Source organism: Ostrinia furnacalis, unplaced genomic scaffold (assembly GCF_004193835.3).
Source record: "Ostrinia furnacalis isolate ACB-3 unplaced genomic scaffold, ASM419383v2 OfSCF4827, whole genome shotgun sequence".
NCBI lineage: Eukaryota > Metazoa > Arthropoda > Insecta > Lepidoptera > Crambidae > Ostrinia > Ostrinia furnacalis.
In genome coordinates this window covers 327200-341212 of record NW_021135066.1, presented here as the reverse complement: position 1 = coordinate 341212, position 14013 = coordinate 327200, and the positions used below count along the sequence as shown (strand labels likewise).

General features: G+C 34.7%; 1 long non-coding RNA gene across 1 annotated transcript; it reads right to left on the bottom strand.

Annotated features, from left to right (window-relative positions):
• Positions 1-7692: 7692 nt before the first annotated feature.
• LOC114360062 (uncharacterized) lies at positions 7693-9383 on the bottom strand. Its single transcript, XR_003656479.1, has 2 exons — positions 9180-9383; positions 7693-8893 (listed from the first exon to the last, which is right to left on the bottom strand). It is a non-coding gene; the product is annotated as an uncharacterized LOC114360062 (long non-coding RNA).
• Between the last annotated feature and the right edge of the window lie 4630 nt (positions 9384-14013).

The window sequence follows — 14013 nt, the reverse complement described above, 5'->3', positions numbered from 1 at the left end:
ATTCGCACTATTTGATGTGTGTAATTTTTTTCCCCCTTTTTCATATTAGGATTACTGATATATCATAAGCTAAAAAGACTATTGAAAATTAAGATTCTAAGTTGATTTGTTTTATTTAGGAATATTTTTCATGATAACTTTGTGAATCATGATTTCATGAGATTTTTGCCAAAAAATGCTACATGTTTTCTAAATATTGAAATAATACGTGCTTATTAACAAATAATTTACATAAAAATAGTTTTATTGTATTTAAATATAACCACTATTAATAATTATTAAACATAAAACCCTAAAAAGATTATATATTTTTAAATATAAGCACACATATGTACGGGCCGCTCAGGCCCCCACGTCAGTGTTTACGTGAAATTAAATCCACCTCAGTAGCTAAAGGTTAATAAAATCCAATATTTTATCTATGTATAACTCTTGCAACTATGATTCATTTCAGTTTTACTGTTAAGATTAAAAATAAAGGCTAATAATGTTATTTTATTTTTGCATTGAGTACAAACACAGGCGGCAAACAAGGTTAGAATGAAAAATTAAACGACCACATGCTCCATTAAGTAAATTGTTTCTAGTTGAAAGCATTGCCGAGCAAAATAATGTATAGTAAAGGCTTGGCATCCTGCTAGTACCTAACTACTAACTAGAGCATTGGTTCCCAAATTTATTTGAGACGCGCCCCCTTTCGACCATACAAAAAATTCCGCGCCCCTATCCTCCAGTCAAGATTATTTATTGGTCATATGGAGCAGTCTGGAATGCATTCTCTCAGCGGTCGCAGTTTTTTTTACTTGAGTATACCTACAGATGACCCGCGCCCCCCTTTAAAGGTCTTTGCGCCCCCCACTTTGGGAACCAATGAACTAGAGTAAACTATGTTGCACATTAAGTATATGGCACTACCAAAAATTTATCTCCTAGCAAAATTCTCAGTGCTAATAAATAATTTCATGAATTAATTTCAATTTAAATGCAAATTACCCCCGCTTTACTTAATTCCAGGAAGAGTGCTTTGTTGTTTTCGTGTTAGGTTACTAATGTTGGTGCATGTATTTTGGAAAGTTGTCCAATTAAACTATTGTTTATAAGAACTATTATGACACCGATATTTGTGACTTACCCACTTTTGGCTACAATTATCCGTAGGAGGCACTTAGTAAATTCTAGTGAATTAGAATGTGACTATCTGTGGTTTAGCAAATGTTGGTGTACGAATGACGCGCTTGTACGAGTAAGGCCCGACTCGACCAAACTTTTATCCGAGAATAACTCCTGGTATAACTGGCACATTGAAACTGCCGATTTATTCTGAGATTAATATATAATCTTGTTTGGTCGAATCCACCCTAAAACGTTTTCTGCGTAGATGAAAGTTGGAGCAAATGTTCAGAAATCACTGGTTGCAAATTAATGATGTTTTTCTGTTTAAAACAATGAGTAATGTCTTCTGTAAGTAGTTGTGATAGATGCTATTTTTCAATAAAATTCTTTGGCTGATGTACTGTTCACTCTACATTTATTACACGACGAATAGGAGCATTTCAATAATGATTTTAAAGTCTTTTTTCGTTCATTTTGACCAAATAAGTCCACGTTTATGGAACGATTGCTTTTCTTCAGTAAATTATTTTTATGTGCGATAAAGAAGAAGATGGAATCGGCATATCTCGAAATATCTTCGAAATTGCCGAATGGCACCAAATATTCGATAACAATCAAGTACGCTTTGATCTTACATCTCGGAGCAAAACCGGGTCTGCTTTGTAGCTCGACCGAGGAATTGTGCCAAAAGATGCAAAGTTGGAATTGGAGATATCCCATTGATGTTATTTCACAAAAATATTACGATTTATCTCAAAGTTGGGGCGATTGAAAGAAGTATTGTGCGGTTGCGGCATTCTCTCTATTTCTTTGTGTAAATCCTGCCTATACAGTGTGCTTACCATGAGTTACATTAGGTGTACTCGCTAGCGACTGCGTAAAAAAATTACATGGAATGTATGACAAATGGTACGAACTAAAATCTTTATAATTTTATTTGACGCACTCGCTAGCGATGACGTTTATGAAACTCACGGTAAAGCTTCAGGAATTTCACTTGTCGAAAAGACAGGCGGGATCTTCTCATAATCGCCATAATGGTCTGAAAGCCATCATACGTACCATCTTAATATGTATACCTACTTGAATTTCCCATTCCAAAAACTTAGCTTAATTTGTGTCATCGTAATAATTATGGAACGTTAGTTATTTGAATTACAAATATTGCGTGCGAAAAGAGACTTCGAGGAAGTCGGACCGAGTGTGATTTCCGCGTATACCTCGATGATATCATTATCATTATGGCTTTAACGGAAATACGGAATCTCGTAACTGTAGGAAATTGTTTGAGTAATATAATCCATGAGTAATGTTCGTATTCGTGACCATGAAAGTTTAAAACAATATATTCTTTATGTAGTTGAAAACAATTTATTTATTTATTTAAAATAATAGCAATGAAATAGTGTTGTCTAAACTTAGAGCTAGAATAAGCTTTATAAGCAGTCACTAAATCGAATTTGTTCTTCCAATGCGCGACACTTCTATTCAGTTAAAGTTGGCTGAATTGTTTAGAAATTCAGTTGGATTTGCTCGTGTTAACCTCTCCTGAGGTTGTACAAACTATTCAATGGATTGAAATAAAAAGAACTTTAAAAGACATTTTACATTGTTCTTTAGTAAATAGTTTTAAAGTGATCTGAATTCCAACACCATTTAAAGTATTAAACACATTTACAAAAATATTAAAAAACTGAAAAACTAAAATTTAATAATTAAATGACGCTATGTGAAGTTGTACAAACGTGGTCGATTTAGATCCTTTATGACTTTAGAAAATTCAGCGTATGCTGAAATCTTAAAAAAAAATAAATGCCAGTGATATTCTAGTCAAATACTGCCACATCCAACATTTCAATGCTAGAACATAATGTAGGAAGCCAAATATTTGTCGTCCGATTTATTCGCCGTTCAATGCCGCTGGCTTCCCGCTGACAATTTTGCTTGAAATATGATGGCGAAACGCATCGCCCGACGCCATGCCAGGATCTGCATTGCGTATCCATGGGTAGGATGAGGAAAACAGCTAGCACATCTTCGAAGACAATGTGGTTTTTATTTATTTAATGTTGACCATTTTTACGAGATTTTTTAAGAGAAAAAAGGGATAAAATTAGGGAGAGGTTTCACTCACATTTCTCATAATACATACATGTACTATTGCCAACAGTGTTAACTGCCCATTGAAAGTCATGTCATCTCGTTCTATCACAAAGAATCGCCATTTGATTAGAGCGAGAGCAAAAACGGAAATGGATAGTTAACAGTGTAGGCGTGTGTACCTATATTTTGCCTTACTAACGTTTTGAGACAAACATTTAGCAAGTGCTGACGCGCCGCAACAAACTTCGTAACTACCATTTGTGTTTCGTTATACTGTAATAAATAAAAAGTAACAGGAGCTGCATAAATAGGTATTATGCACCTAACAGGAGCTTTTACCAAAATTGAATTACAAATCTTTATACTTAGTAAATTCAAAAGCTTGTAGAGAAGTCGTTTGCATAGTTACATTAAAACCAAAAAGTGACCTACTTTGGCTACTTTTCATCTAAGTTTACTTAAATTTTTCGTATGCGTGGTTTATTTTAACCTGTTTGGAAGTCTCGTTAACTAAGTATTAAAACCCGAAGATTCCTTTTTTATTTTATGTCACCCTAAAAAGTACAAACCGTCCATTTATTTGGCTATTTACTGAAACATCACAGTTTACTTAAGAAATTAATTAAGTAATTAGTAAAAGTAAGTAACTTTAAAAGAAAACTGGATTTGCATAATTCAGTTCCTAAGTGAAGAAAATGAGAATAATAAAATGGCCACGTTTTATAACACTTAGAAGTTAATACGAGCTAATTAATTTCGGTGCGTACTTAATTTTGACTTATTTTAGGTTTAAAAGCTTTGGTAGGTCCCGAAGCTTCAGCAGCTTTAATAGCATGGTGCATACGTACTCCCACTCGAAACTCAAAATATTCAATAATAAGTCACCCTTTCTCGAGTAACTTGGTCTTAAACCTTTGTTTGTCACCTGTCATCCGCTTTCCAATGGAGGGAAGTCGAACCTTAATTTCGAACTCCTCCTATGTTCTTCTGATTAATTTCGTTGCGGGTCCAATGACAGTTTAACTTTCCCCCGGGACAAACTTGACCTTCATTGGTTGGGTTTTTGTGGCGGTCAAGCTGTGGATCCTGGCTACACAGGAGTTGCAGTGGTGGGAACGAGAGGTGGGAATAGTCCCGAAGTAACTTGGTCTAGTTGTTATTTTCGATTCATCTGATTTGATTTACAAAAAAAGTTTCACGGGGTAGAGGCTAAAATATCATAGTTGATATAGATATAAGAATACGAATACGAAAGCTAAGTTAGGCAACAAAAATAGTAGTTTTTTTCTAGGGTATAACGTAAGAAATATAGCTGCCTTTTTGCCGAAACAACAATAGTTCGTCAATAATGTCCCAGGATAAAACGGCGTGTCTTACTCCATATTCAATGTGTAACCTAAACGAATAAGTTGTTTTGACTCGAGCGCCTTATTCGAATCTCCATAATCGATTCAGCGGGTAATCGAGACTCGTGTGTTATCAGGAATAGGTAAATCGATGTCAAAGTTTTCCTGTTGTCGTACGACATTGTAATAAAAAGATGTGCTGCTGAAATATGTGTCATTGACACGGAAAGTTACTCAAAATGTGGCGCCGCAATGCATTTTATAATGGTGATTACGCCAAGTGTGTGTGTTTTTTTTTTCATTTATTTAAGGCAACAAACAGTCATGTATAGTAACAAGTTTTACATAAATATTGAGTTTTTACAATAGACCAAACAGTGCCTGCAATTGTAGATTATTGTTAAAAATAGTTCGATGTGTGTTCATGTTAAGATATTAAAGATTAAGACAAGTTTTTATTACGATTTTAAAACTATAGTTTTTAGAGTTTTACAGTACTTATTATTATTCTGTGGTTTTACTAAATATTTTTTATTTTCATTAAAAGCACATTGCCATTTACGAGTAATCACATTTTATAACGAAGTTATGTTATTCTGAGATGATGCTTGAACTTTCTTCTGAATGAAGTCCCAAATAAATGAGCGGTTTTTATTGATGGCTGAATGGAAAACTATTTGTAGCTAGGTAGTTTCTTAAATAAATTACCAATTTCTTCTAACACGCAGTACCTATTTAACACCTAACTGTACCAAACCAGAAGAGATCTGCAGACGCAATGCGGGCGGGTGATTTATGTACCCGCCCAGCCAGACCCTTGCGGGGCTATTTGTTCCCACTCTTAATCCAATATGCCCGATAGTGGCCCTTTGTGGAGTGAAAATAAGGGTCAAAACCAGAGGTGCCCAAACTTTTTAGTGTTGTAGACCACTTGTCAAGTTTTTCAGGGTTCGGTTTCAGACCTTTAGATATCCCTCAACTCAACCCCATCTTTGTGAATTACTATCTGTATGATTCTGTTTTTTAAAGTTCATCATCGAATCCCGCCGTGTCGCTTGACTATTTTTGTGAACTCACTCGTAATACAAGCATAAGCTTACCACGAGGGGTCAACGGGGTTAAATTGCTAATATTCTTTAAAAAAAAAACATGGTGGAAGCAAACATCTAGATCATTTTATTTTGATTGATTTATGATTTCGCTATTTCCATTGATTCCCAAATTTTAATACTCAAAGTATTAAAAAGTTGGGGGCATAAAGTCTTTGGGTATCACTGGTCTAAACTTACCTTAAACAGTGTTGTTTTACTTAGTGTGAGTTAACCAACTAGGTGTGGGTATGAACTTATGGTGTTAACTACTTTGGGCTACTGAACTACTGAACTTCGTGAATCTACCTACAAGATAGGATAGTAAGGCTGGGTTGCACCATCTTACTTTGACTTTAACAAACGTCAAAAATCTGTCAAACTCCATACAAAAAGCACCGGTTATCGTTATAGTTACTGTCAAAGTTAGGTGGTGCAACTCAGCCTAAGAGTCTGACTGCTGTTCTAAGTTTAGTTTTATTTATACGTAATAGGCAGCTAAACAATTCCCGATTTATTACAAACTTATTCAGGACCTTGATCGATAATTCTGATTGAAATTAAACCGTCTTCAAACACGTTTAAATGTGCCAACGATCCTTGGAACTTTGCCGACGGCATATCAAAAATCTTATTTAAATAGTTGAACTTGTAAGGTAAAAAAACTTGTAAGAATTTAAGAAGCCACAAAAATGTATTGTCTAGGCGGACTACTGTTTGTTTATTTATTATGTTTATTTGTAAAACTATTACATTTTTGGTTTATTAGTGTTTTAAATCCTGTTTGTCTAGACACTATTGTTCTCTAAGACAAAAATTAATGTTTAAATTCAGTAATGTTTTTGTAGTATTATACCAAAAGTGTATCACATAACAGCATCAACTCATACATTACCCTAATTAAAACTTAAACCTCATTACTATGCATTGATTGAATCATTGGTTGTTTGTATTCGGTTACCTACAAAATTATCATAAACCAGAAGTTTAAAAACATGTTGATTTATCGGCCATTTCCACTTTTTCTATTTACACAATTCCCCTTTTATGTAAACTTTCGGAAACATAGTTTTACAAAGTTATTCTACGGTAGTTTTCGTTGTAATATGATTCTAATGTTGATTTATTGACTTCGTTCTAGTTATACATGTATTTGTGTGTTAGTTTTGANGGTACCTGCATGCCAAATTTCAAGCGTCTATCTTACGCGGTTTAGATTTTTTCAAACAAATGTTTTTTCCCACTAACTCCCGTTCCCGTGGGAATTTTGCAATATCCTGTTGTAACTAAGCTTTAAGTTTACTAAGGTACCTGCATGTCAAATTTCAAGAGTCTATCTTCCGCGGTTTAGTTTTTTTCATACAAATGTTTTTTCCCACTAACTCCCGTTCCCGGGGGAATTTTGCAATATCCTGTTGTAACTAAGCTTTAAGTTTACTAAGGTACCTGCATGCCAAATTTCAAGCGTCTAACTTAAGCGGTTTAGATTTTTCATACAAATGTTTTTTCCCGCTAACTCCCGTTCCCGTGGGAATTTTGCAATATCCTGTTGTAACTAAGCTTTAAGTTTACTAAGGTACCTGCATGCCAAATTTCAAGCGTCTAACTTAAGCGGTTTAGATTTTTCATACAAAAGGATTTTCCCGGTAATTCCCGTTCCCGTGGGAATTCCTAATAATCCTATAACCTGCCCAGGAGTATGAAGAATAATTGTACCAAGTTTCGTTAAAATCCGTCGAGTAGTTTTTGTTTCTATAAGGAACATACAGACAGACAAAAATTTTACTGATTGCATTTTTGGCATCAGTATCGATCACTAATCACCCCCTGCAGGGCTAAGATGCGCGCCGTGATAAACTGCTATCGCGGCGTTATATCGATTTTGACGTCACTATATCGTTTTATCTACCGGCGCTAACATGGCACCCCGAAAATTATCATGTCATCTGTCAAAATGTGATAGTGATAGATTTGTTTTTTTTTTTGTGATAAACCTGGCAAGCCCTAACATGAAGCGCTAACTATATCATATTTTGACATCACGATAGGATAGGATGTGGTGTTTTTATCGTCCTCGATCCTTGCCCACGATAGCAAGACGATAGGAGATTAACTTTTTTGCAAGCTACTTTAACTCTATTTATTTATCATTTATAATGGTAAATGACATTTTACGACTAATTTGAGGCTAGTAAAATTCAAAGAAAGGAATCTAGCACCTTTGTGATACTTTTACTTCTAGGTGGAGATTGAGTTCTAGTTCAAGAGTTTATCAGTGTGAGGCGAATCTTGCGACAGTTTATAATCGCTAGCTGCAAAATCTTAGTGCTCCCACAGTCCCACCCACATATTAATTATTACATTACCTACCTTGTAAAATAACCATTACTTACCTACTTAGGTAGGCAGTCAACAGTACATCAGACAATACATATTAAGTTGCAAATGTCGTGAGATACCCCACAGTGTTTAGCTTGATTTAAGTACCTACTGTCATCTGTACATAATCTTGTAAAATTATTGAAAATGGGGCGGAATGTGGTGACCGAGCTTCTTGTGTCTACATCAAACAGTGGCAAGGTCATTGTCAGAAATTAGCATTGGGTGGGATGTGTAATCAAACTTGCTATAATAACAATGAGAATAAATGAATTTTACTAATTTTATAACTTGATGGTGATACCATACATACATTCCACATTACTATCAATCTAATTCCTCCATGTGGTCTTTTTTAAGGGCTTTAATGTGACAGGATGATAATCTTGTACAATTTATTCCATTATAATAAATTCATCATCATCTCAGCCATAGGACGTCCACTGCTGAACTTAGGCCTCCCCCAATGCTTTCCATGTTGCCCGATGGGGCAGCAAGGTTCTGGGGTGGAGGCCGGGTACCGGAATACGCAGCGTGGGACGTCCACCCACAAGGTGGACCGACGACATCATAATGGTAGCAGAAAGGCGCTGGACGCAGGCAATAAATTCATTATTGCAGTGTAATTTCAAAATAATTCAACCATTATTTACAAAATCTTTATTTGGAAAACTTTTGTTTTACAATAGCTATTTATAATTTCAAATACAAACAGAATTCCATGAATTGGTTAGCCTAGCCAGTACCCTTGAAGTTTTTCTTGCTGATTGTTATTGTAAATTTTCATGATAGTGAGCAAGACTTGATTATGTCTGCTTTAGAATGAAATAATCACTCATAATCCCACACTTCTTCATCCACTGTCTGAAAAAAGAAAGAATATTATTTAAACACAATTATAAATATTACAATTACATAAACAGTTCATAAATAGAAACATTTACTTAATCCTATTTGTATTTTAAGTTTACATACAAAATATTGATCACAGTATTATTACACGGTGAAAGAACTATGTGAAATAAATATAGGAAAGAAGGTGAAAGCTTATTTGTAGGAATAAAGATATTTTTCCTTTTCTCCGGTGCTGTTACTTATGAAAATCAAGATCTGCGGAGTATAGCTAATATTTTAGACTTTAGGTACTTACTTTGCTACTTATGAGTGTAACTTTATTTCTCAAATCTCAATAAACTTTCTGACTGCTTCATGTAAGTTGAATAATTACTGTAAACCTCGCATTATGGGGTAGGTAGTGGAGTTCGGTTATTCTGTTAATTTTGAAGACTTCATTCTTTAATACTGTCGGTATGATTAGGAATTCTTCATTGTTTTTTATTAACTTGGTTATCTCTTCGTTTGATATTTTCGTACTTTAGAAATATTAAAAATAAGACTGGAAACATAAAAATACAATTTTAAAAACACAAACAAATACAATGAAGCAGTCATGTAATGTCAACAAAATTGACATAACTTTTTTTTAATGACGTTCTCACTGCTTTAAGATATGTGTTTTTAGCCGAATTAGTAGCAGAAATGAACGAGATTGAACGAATGAGCTAAAATATTTCAAGGTTGGCCAACATAATAACGCAATTTTTTCTTAATATGGCAACAATTCGGTTATCACGCGATAGCGGTCGATAGACTTTTCTATCGATGGTTCCATGTTAGGGAAAATGATAAAATTATCTACGTGATCGAAAATTGTCTTATCATATCATGTCATTGTCGATGCGCGCATCTTAGGCCTACTGATAGTTATGTTGAAAATATATTTCATGTACAGAATTGACCTCTCTACAGATTTATTATAAGTATAGATAACTCTTGTAACTATGATTCATTTTAGTTTTACTGTTAAGATTAAAAATAAAGGCTAATAATGTTATTTTATTTTTGCATTGAGTATAAACACAGGCGGCAAACAAGGTTAGAATGAAAAATTAAACGACCACAGGCTCCATTAAGTAAATTGTTTCTAGTTGAAAGCATTGCCGAGCAAAATAGTGTGGAGTAATGGCTTGGCATCCTGCTAGTACCTAACTACTAACTAGAGCATTGGTTCCCAAACTTATTTGAGACACGCCCCCTTTCGACCATACAAAAAATTCCTCCTCCTCCAGTCAAGATTATTTATTGGTCGTAATCGCTCTCAGCGGTCGCAGGTTTTTTTTATACTTGAGTACATAGATGGCTGCGCCCCCCTTTAAAGGTCTTTGCGCCTCCCCTAGGGGGCGCACCCCCCACTTTAGAAACCAATGAATTTAAGCGATGTTGCACATTAAGTATATGGCACTACCAAAAATTTATCTCCTAGTAAAATTCTCAGTGCTAATAATTTCATGAATTAATTTCAATTTAAATGCAAATCACCCCCGCTTTACTAAATTCCAGGAAGAGTGCTTTGTTGTTTTCGTGTTAGGTTACTAATGTTGGTGCATGTATTTTGGAAAGTTGCCCAATTAAACTAATGTTTATAAGAACTATTATGACACCGATATTTCTGACTTACCTACTTTTGGCTACAATTATCCGAGGGACTTAGTAAATTCTAGTGAATTAGAATGTGACTATCTGTGTTTTAGCAAATGTTGGTGTACGAATGACGCGTTTGTACGAGTAAAACGTTTTCTTCGTAGATGAAAGTTGGAGCAAATGTTGAGAAATCAATGTTTGCAAATTAATGTTTTTCTATTTTAAACAATGAGTAATATCCTTTGTAAGTAGTTGTGATAGATGCTATATTTCAATAAAATTGTTTGGCTGTTGTACTGTTCACTCTACATTTATTACTCGACGAGAAGGAGCATTTCAATCATGATTCTAATGACTTTTTCGTTCGTATTGATTCGACCTTTGATGAAGATAAAGATGAAGTCCACATTAAAACGATAAAAGTTTCATAATTTTTTTTTATGTGCGATAAAGAAGAAGACAGAATCGGGATATCTCGAAATATCTTCGAAATTGCCGAATGGCACCAAATATTCGATAACAATCAAGTACGCTTTGATCTTACATCTCGGAGCAAAACCGGGTCTGCTTTGTAGCTCGACCGAGGAATTGTGCCAAAAGATGCAAAGTTGGAATTGGAGATATCCCATTGATGTTATTTCACAAAAATATTACGATTTATCTCAAAGTTGGGGCGATTGAAAGAAGTATTGTGCGGTTGCGGCATTCTCTCTATTTCTTTGTGTAAATCCTGCCTATACAGTGTGCTTACCATGAGTTACATTAGGTGTACTCGCTAGCGACTGAGTAAAAAAATTACATGGAATGTATGACAAATGGTACGAACTAAAATCTTTATAATTTTATTTGACGCACTCGCTAGCGATGACGTTTATGAAACTCACGGTAAAGCTTCAGGAATTTCACTTGTCGAAAAGACAGGCGGGATCTTCTCATAATCGCCATAATGGTCTGAAAGCCATCATACGTACCATCTTAATATGTATACCTACTTGAATTTCCCATTCCAAAAACTTAGCTTAATTTGTGTCATCGTAATAATTATGAAACGTTAGTTATTTGAATTACAAATATTGCGTGCGAAAAGAGACTTCGAGGAAGTCGGACCGAGTGTGATTTCCGCGTATACCTCGATGATATCATTATCATTATGGCTTTAACGGAAATACGGAATCTCGTAACTGTAGGAAATTGTTTGAGTAATATAATCCATGAGTAATGTTCGTATTCGTGACCATGAAAGTTTAAAACAATATATTCTTTATGTAGCTGAAAATAATTTATTTATTCATTTAAAATAATAGCAATGAAATAGTGTTGTCTAAACTTAGAGCTAGAATAAGCTTTACAAGCAGCCACTAAATCGAATTTGTTCTTCCAATGCGCGACACTTCTATTCAGTTAAAGTTGGCTGAATTGTTTAGAAATTCAGTTGGATTTGCTCGTGTTAACCTCTCCTGTGGTCTCCTCCTAACACACTGTATTCAATTGATTGAAATAAAAAGAACTGTAAAAGACATTTTACATTGTTCTGTTAATAGTTTAAAAGTGATCTGAATTCCGACACTATTTAAAGACTACAGTACTACAGTAGAGTTAGTGACAGTGGATATCACAGTTACCCATACAGATTTACAAGAACAAAGAGAAATGTGTCCAAACATTTCGATACCCAATATAAATAACATTGTAACTTTAGTTACACGTTTGTACAATATGACATTATGAACTAGACTTGTCTGTTGAAAGTTGTACAAACCTGTAACTTAAGTTCATTTTGGGTCTCGATTTAGATCCGTTATGACTTCAAAAAATGACACAGCGTATGTCTGTATACTAAAATCTTAAAAAAAAACAAATTCTACTGATCCGCATCCAACATTCCAATGCTAGACCATTATGTAGGAAGCCAAATATTTGTCGTCCGATTTATTCCGCGTTCAATGCCGCTGGCTTTCCGCTGACAATTTTGCTTGAAATATGATGGCGAAACGCATCGCCCGACGCCATGCCAGGATCTGCATTGCGTATCCATGGGTAGGATGAGGAAAACAGCTAGCACATCTTCGAAGACAATGTGGTTTTTATTTATTTAATGTTGACCATTTTTACGAGATTTTTTAAGAGAAAAAAGGGATAAAATTAGGGAGAGGTTTCACTCACATTTCTCATAATACATACATGTACTATTGCCAACAGTGTTAACTCCCCATTGAAAGTCATGTCATCTCGTTCTATCGCAAAGAATCGCCATTTGATTAGAGCGAGAGCAAAAACGGAAATGGATAGTTAACAGTGTGGGCGTGTGTACCTATATTTTGCCTTAGGGTTCGGACAAACCAACGCGATCACACCGCGATCAGCCGGCGTGCAGCGATGGCGACCAGACCTAAATGCATTGATCGCCATCGCTGCACGCCGGTTGATCGCGTTGGTTTGGCCGAACCTTTACTAACGTTTTGAGACAAACATTTAGCAAGTGCTGACGCGCCGCAACAAACTTCGTAACTACCATTTGCGTTTCGTTATACTGTAATAAATAAAAAGTAACAGGAGCTGCATAAATAGGTATTATGCACCTAACAGGAGCTTTTACCAAAATTGAATTACAAATCTTTATACTTAGTAAATTAAAAAAGTCGCAGAGAAGTCGTTTGCATTGCATTTAAAATTGTTTTACATTTCAAACCAAAAACTGACCTACTTTGGCATTATCGAAGTTTACTTTAATTTTTCGCATGCGTGGTTTATTTTAACTTGTTTGGAAGTCTCGTTAACTAAGTATAAAACCCGGATATTCCTTTGTTATTTTATGTGACCCTAAAAAGTACAAACAGTCCATTTATTTGGCTACTGAAACCTCACAGTTTACTTTTGAAATTAATTAAGTAATTAGTAAAAGTAAGTAACTTTTAAATGAAAAGAAAACTGGATTTGCATTACCTAAGTGAAGGGAATTAGAATAATGAAATGGCCACGTTTTATAATACTTAGGAGTTAATATGAGCTAATTAATTTCAGTGCGTACCTACTTACTTACTTTTGACTTATTTTATTTTAGGTTAAAAAGCTTTGGTAGGTCCCGAAGCTTCAGCAGCTTTAATAGCGTGGTGCATATCTATACATATTAATTACTCCCACTCGAAACTCAAAATATTCAATAATAAGTCACCCTTTCATAAGTACTTGGTCTAGTTGTTATTTTCGATTTGTCTGATTTGATTTACAAAATAATTTTCACGGGGTAGAGGCTAAAATATCATAATTGATATAGATATTATGTCAACGTGAAATTGTGAATTCTGTCACTTTATAACTAACAGTGGTTTAGGTTAGGTTAGATTGTAATTTAACTATGTCGGATTATAATCTGACGGAATTCACAATTTTACGGCGACAGATATAAGAATACGAATACGAAAGATAATATCTTATCTTTTGTATTCGTATTCTTATATTACTATCACTCTTACTATCTTCGATATTATATTACTATCTTCATG